Here is a 6,719-nt window from a genome sequence, read left to right as displayed (position 1 = left end):
TTAGTCGGGAGCATTTCCTAAAGCATGTAATACAAAAAAGACTTTCCATTTCTCATTTGGTTATTTTTCGTTAAAATTTACGTGTAATTTATTCGACCTTCATGTAGTGTTTGGAATTTTTATAATAATAATAATATACCCAATAAAATTCTACAAGTGATGGTTTGGGAAGTGTTTGACCAAAAGACATCAAAACCAACAATTGATGATAATGATGAGGTAAATCTTAACCAAGCATAATAAACTCCAAATCTGAAGATGAATCGAAAAATAATGAATAAAACAACATAAGAGTGATCAATCTTTATTGATGTTTGCCCTATTTCACAAGACAGAGGATGATTCATTTTGCCTCCTTTTTGGAAAGAAATTGATAGAGAAAACAGAGAGAAAAAGAAGAAAAAAAAACCCCTTATTCGAGAATTCCCCCTCTATATATAGTTCTGGGACCCTTGCTATATTCTCTGGCTGATGCATCTTCACGCTGTGACCTTTTTTGTTGTTACTTGAGTATTACTTTTAACTTAACATATACTGTAGGTGCTTGGACTAAAGTAGGTCGTGATGTCTCTCGCTATCCCGCCACTTAGGCGGGATCCTAGCTGGGTCGACTACTATGGTCAGATTTTGACCTATACAGTTAGTCCCTCCGTCCGCCGGGGTTGTCTATTGGTGGTCCCGACGGGCGAATTATGATTTTGAACACTTTAGGAGAAATTTGACTATTTGTGCCTTGGGCGTAATTTTTAGATCGAGACAATGGCACGACGCTCTAACGATGCCTTTGAACCGTCGCGACCGTTCAGAATCAGAGCGTTGTTTGATTCGAAACGTCGTTCGTGGATACTGCCATTATGACACACGTTTTCTAGGGATTGAACCGTTTCATATCCTATTAGTTTTGATTGGTGACTCTTGGGTTTTCCGCTTGGAGAATTTATGTCCCTATAAATAGAAGAAAAACACCATTCGATTGGCACACTTTCATGCCTTTGTTGAAAGAGTTTTGTAGATCTTCCTCTTTTCCGATACTTCAAAATTTTGATTCTCTTCGGTTAGCCAGAAATTTTCGTCCCACTCTTCTTTTTCCTCAATCCCTTTGTTCTATTAAATCGATATAAATGGCTGGTAGTTCTTCCCGCGCTGACAATCCTGCTGCAACTCCGGCCCCGAAAAGTGATGTTCCTGCTCCCGGAGGGGTGGAAGTAATAGAGGATGAGGGAGTTCCGACGGCAGCCGAAATATTGCCTCGCCCTGGAAAGCCGTGGAATGATTTCTACAGTCCAGCTGGAAAAGAGCCGGAACTCGCTTCCTCTGTTATGACTGAGGCGGGGATTGCAGAATTGAAGGCCAAATGGGGGATCCCTCACCACGTTGAAATGCTGCCTGATAACTAGGGATTATGATGCATTTTATACTCCTTCTTTCTTAAGTTTTGATTAGAAATGTGTACAAAATAGTCCCAAAGGCTCACATGTTATACTTGATTGCAAGGTTTGATCAACAAGGTGACAATTTGCCAAAAACTAGCTCAAAAAGGAGTGAAATTAACATGCACAAGTACCAAGACCATGGCCAAGATAGGGCCAGTGCGGTCGCACACCATTCAGTGCGGTTCGCAAAGATGAAGTTCAGAGAGCAGGCATTTCAGGCAACAAAGCAATGCGACCACAAAGTATTTTGTGCAGACCGCATTGATTTCATTGCGGTTGCATTCGACTTTGTGCGGTCCACAAAGCTCAAAATCAGAGAGTTGCCAAGTTGGAGGATGATGCCTAATGCGGTCAACGATCCATTTTGTGCGGACCGTAGTGGAAGCCACCGCAGCCGCGGTCCATTTTGTGCGGTCCGTGGTGGCCAACTTCAGAGAGCAGATTAGTCAACCAAGAGCCTTAGTGCAGCCACACTCAATTTTGTGCGGTCCGCACTAGCCCCGCAAGTGTATTTTTGTCCAGAATTTTAGCCTAGAGGTACAGAATGAGTAGAATCGTACAATGGTTATATCATACTCCTCAAATATGACTATCTAGCCTTAGACTCAAGAATCCGCCAATTAGCCACCTAGGAGCAAGTCACTACCCTAGTGCCTTTTATCTATTTGAACAACTTCCAATAGTTTATTCCTAGCTTTACTTAGCCTAATTTAGCATCTTAGTAGTATAAAATTAGAAGTAAAATCAAAACCAACAATGTTTAGAAGTGCAATTAGGAACAATTACGCAACACCAATTTAGATAGAAACTCAACTCCAATCTCTAGCTCCCTGTGGAAATCGATCCCAACCTTCTCAGGTAAAAGCTGATTCGACCTCTCTTGCTACTTTATAGTAGTATAGGGTTGGCCTCGATCACTTTTTGGTGTCGTTGCTGGGGAGCTAACGGTTTTGGATATCTATCTAAATAGTTTTGTGTATTGTTCTTCTTTCCTTCTGTGTTACTAATTTGTGTGTGTCACAACTTCAGGTACAAAATGACAGCAAACAATAATGACCTTCTTGGAAATGTGATTGCGGGGGAGGATGTAGATGATGTCGGAGATGATGAGGTGCTTCTTGTACCTCAAGGACAACGTAGAGGCCGCCAGGCCAATTCTAATGCCAATGAAAATATTCCAGACCCTCCCCCGCCACCTCCAAAAGTGGCTCCTTGAGTGCTTCCAAACCAAGGCTATGCAAGTGCAATTGTCCCACACCGGATTCGAGCGGGCAATTTTCAAATTACCAATGTGATGCTGACATTGCTGAAGCAGCGTGGGTATTTCACGGTTGCTGCCAATCAAAATGCTTACAAACATCTCAAGGGGTTCGTGGATACCTGTTGGGGGAGCAAGCAAACTAATATGTCCGAGGATGAACTTCGGTTGAGACTCTTCCCATTCTCACTTAGAGGGAAGGCATTGGATTGTCTTGAACGACTTTCCAACCACTCCATCACTACCTAGGATGAGCTGGCGGATAAGTTCATTGCAAAATTTTTCTCACTTGGGCATATGGCAGCATTGAGAGATGAGATCTTGGCTTTCAAGTAGGAGCCCACTGAACCATTGCATGAGATTTGGGAGCACTATAGAACAATGGTAAAGGAATGCCCCAACAATGATATGACTGAGGCGATGATCCAACAGACTTTCTAGCGAGGCATTAACACAACAAACTAGTGTATAGTGAACCAACTTGCTGGGGGAAACTTCATGAAGTTGTCTTATGATGAGGCTTGTGACATTCTTGACGAGATGACTGACACTTCTTCTGCTTGGAAAAGTAGAGCCAACGTACCCCAGGGTGACCCTACGGTCACTCATTTGCACAAAAAGTTACATGATCATGGGCAGGCTATAGCTGAGTTGACAACTACGATTAACCAACTAGCAAAGGCACAGTTGCAACAAGTTCAAAATCCTCGCCAAGTGAGTGCCATGGAGGGTGTCAACATGCTAGTCAACAAAAGAAGACAAAGGGGTTAACAGAACTAAAGGAATTCGGAGCAATTTGACAATGATTGTGGTGGATTCCAAGATGATGGTTATGATGGGCAGAATGAAGAGGTGCAATAAGTGAACAATTATCAAGGCCAAAGGGGCAATTCTTCCAACCAACAACAATGGAGACCCCAAGGCAATTGGGGCAATCATCAACAACAAGGCAATGGTAATTGGGGTAACAACAACCAAAACTCCAACTGGGGCAATCAGAACAATCAGGGTAATTGGAATGGGAAAAACAACAACTGGGGTGGTAAAAACAATCAAGGTGGGTGGAGCAATGGCAATCAAAGAAACCAGGGGCAAGGCTTTCAAAGGCCCCCAATGTACTAACAACCGAACAATCCACCCCCATTTCCATCCCAAGGTCCTAGTTCTTCAAACCCTGATATGGGGAGAATTGAAATGATGTTCGAACAAATGATGAAGAAGAATGCGGATTCTGATGCTCAGTTGTCTTCCCACAATATTTCAATTAGAAATTTGGAGGTTTAGTTAGGCCAAATCTCACAGTCCTTGAATACTCGCCCTAAGAGGGCTCTACCAAGTGATATAATCATGTCATGGCGGTAACTACAAGGAGTGGACGAGGCGGTGATGTGAATGCCTCCAAACAAAAGCATATTTTGAGTGATGAAGTTGAGTTTCAAGACGATGAAGTTCCTTTGGTGGTTAAAAATGTGATTGATGAGAATGTGAATGAAGAAGTGAAAATTGATATTCAAGATGCCGAGGTGGAAACTCAAAATGACATGAACCCGTCTAGGGAGCACGTAATAGACATTCCGGAACCGGTGGTGTCTAAAGTTAAGGCTCCTTTTCCAAGGCCACCTCCACCTTATCCTTAAAGGCTCGCAAAGCAGAAAAATGAGAACCAGTTTAAAAAGTTCATTGATATGATGAAGAGCTTATCCATCAATGTGCCTTTAGTGGAGGCTCTTAAACAAATGTCGGGCTATGCTAAATTCATAAAGGACTTTGTGACAAAGAAACGATCCATGGATTGGGAAACTATAAAGATGACTCACCAAGTTAGTGCAATAGTGCATTCAATGGCCCCGAAGCTTGAAGATCCCGGTGCTTTCATCATTCCTTGCACCATTGGGAGTGCGGACTTTGCTAAGGCTCTATGTGACTTGGGGCAAGTATCAACTTGATTCCCTACTCAGTTTTCAAGACTTTGGGTATTGGGCAACCGAGGCCGACTCCCATGAGATTGCAAGTGGCAGATAGAACGATGAGGAAACCATTGGGTATTATTGATGATGTGCTTGTCCGGGTGGACAAATTTATCTTGCCAGCTGATTTTGTGATCTTGGATTGTGAGGTGGATTACGAAGTTCCAATCATATTGGGGAGACCTTTCCTTGCTACTGGGAAGGCCTTAGTTGATGTGGAAGCAGGGGAACTCACCTTCTGGGTGGGTTATGAAAAAGAGGTCTTTCATGTGTGCAAGTCAATTAAGTAACCCAACAGTTCCGAGGTTTGCTCTTTTGTGGACCTTGTCACGGCAGTGATAATTGATGATACCAGTGTAATGATCAATATGGAGGACCCTCTAGAAGCCGTATTATTGAATCTTGATGTCAATGAGGATGAAGGCCGAGTGGAGTGTGTGAATGCTTTACATGGGATGGGCTCTTACTCTTATGAGCCTAGAAAACTATCTTTGGACCTTGAGAATAGGAAGACTCCACCAGCAAAACCTTCAATTGAGGAACCTCCGGTGTTGGAGTTGAAGCCGTTGCCTCCACACCTCAGGTATGAGTTCTTAGGCCCTAGTTTTACTTTGCCAGTTATTCTTTCCTCTTGTTTTACTAACATGAAGGTTGATGCCACATTGGTGGTGCTTCGAAAGCGGAAAAAGGCAATTGGATGGACTTTAGCTAATATTCGAGGGATAAGCCCCGCATTCTGTATGCATAAGATTATTCTGGAAGATGATGCAAAGCCCTCCTTGGAACATCAAAGGAGGTTGAACGAGGAAATGTAAGAAGTTATGAAAAAGGAGGTGATCAAGTGGTCGGATGTCGGGTTTGTGTACCCCATCTCTGATAGCTCTTAGACTTCGCCAGTGCAATGTGTACCGAATAAGGGTGGCATGACCGTGGTTGCAAATTCACAAAATGAGTTGATTCCTACCAGAACTGTCACCGGTTGGAGGGTATGCATGGACTACCGCAAGTTGAATAAAGTGACCCGCAAGGACCACTTTCCATTGCCTTTTCTTGATCAGATGTTAGACCAATTTGCTAGGCGTGCCTTCTACTGTTTCTTGGATGGGTATTCTGGATACAACCAAATCTTGATTGCTCCGGAAGATCACGAGAAGACCACATTCACTTTTCCATATGGCACCTATGCCTTCTCTCGGATGCCTTTTGGTTTGTGTAATGCACCAGCTACATTTCAACGGTGTATGATGACCATTTTCACCGATATGGTGGAAGACATTTTGGAGGTGTTCATAGACGACTTCAATGTTGTGGGTGATTCATTTGATGAGTGTTTGAAAAATCTTGATAGAGTTTTGGCCCGTTGTGAAGAAACCAATCTTATTCTTAATTAGGAGAAATGCCACTTCATGGTGGAAGAGGGCATAGTTCTTGGGCATAAAATTTCAAGGTATGGTATCGAGGTAGACAAAGCAAAAATTGATGTGATTTCAAGGCTCCCTCCGCCTACCTCTGTCAAGGGAGTTAGAAGTTTTCTTGGGCATGCGGGTTTCTACCAGAGATTTATCAAAGACTTTTCGAAGGTAGTGAACCCCTTATGCAAGCTATTGGAAAAGGATGCCAAGTTTGTGTTCGATGAGAGTTGTATGCAAGAATTTGAACTTCTTAAGCACAAGTTAGCCACCACTTCTATTATTACCGCACCTAATTGGAGCTTGACCTTTGAGCTCATGTGTGATGCGAGCGATGTTGCGGTTGGGGCGGTGTTGGGTCAAAGAGTGAACAAAATATTTCATCCGGTGTACTATGCGAGCAAGACAATGAATGATGCTCAAGTGAACTACACGGTGATCGAGAAAGAACTTCTGGCTATTGTGTTCGCAATGGAGAAATTTCGTCCGTATCTTATGGGTGACAAGGTCATAGTCCATACCGATCATGCCGCACTCCGGTACTTGATGACGAAGAAGGATTCCAAAACTAGACTGATGCGATGGGTCTTGTTACTTCAAGAGTTTGATTTGGAGATTGTGGACCGAAAAAGTAGTGAAAACTAGGTGGCAA

This window comes from Nicotiana sylvestris, chromosome 8, assembly GCF_000393655.2.
Source record: "Nicotiana sylvestris chromosome 8, ASM39365v2, whole genome shotgun sequence".
NCBI classification, from domain to species: Eukaryota; Viridiplantae; Streptophyta; class Magnoliopsida; order Solanales; family Solanaceae; genus Nicotiana; species Nicotiana sylvestris.
Note: the sequence above shows the minus strand (reverse complement) of the source record.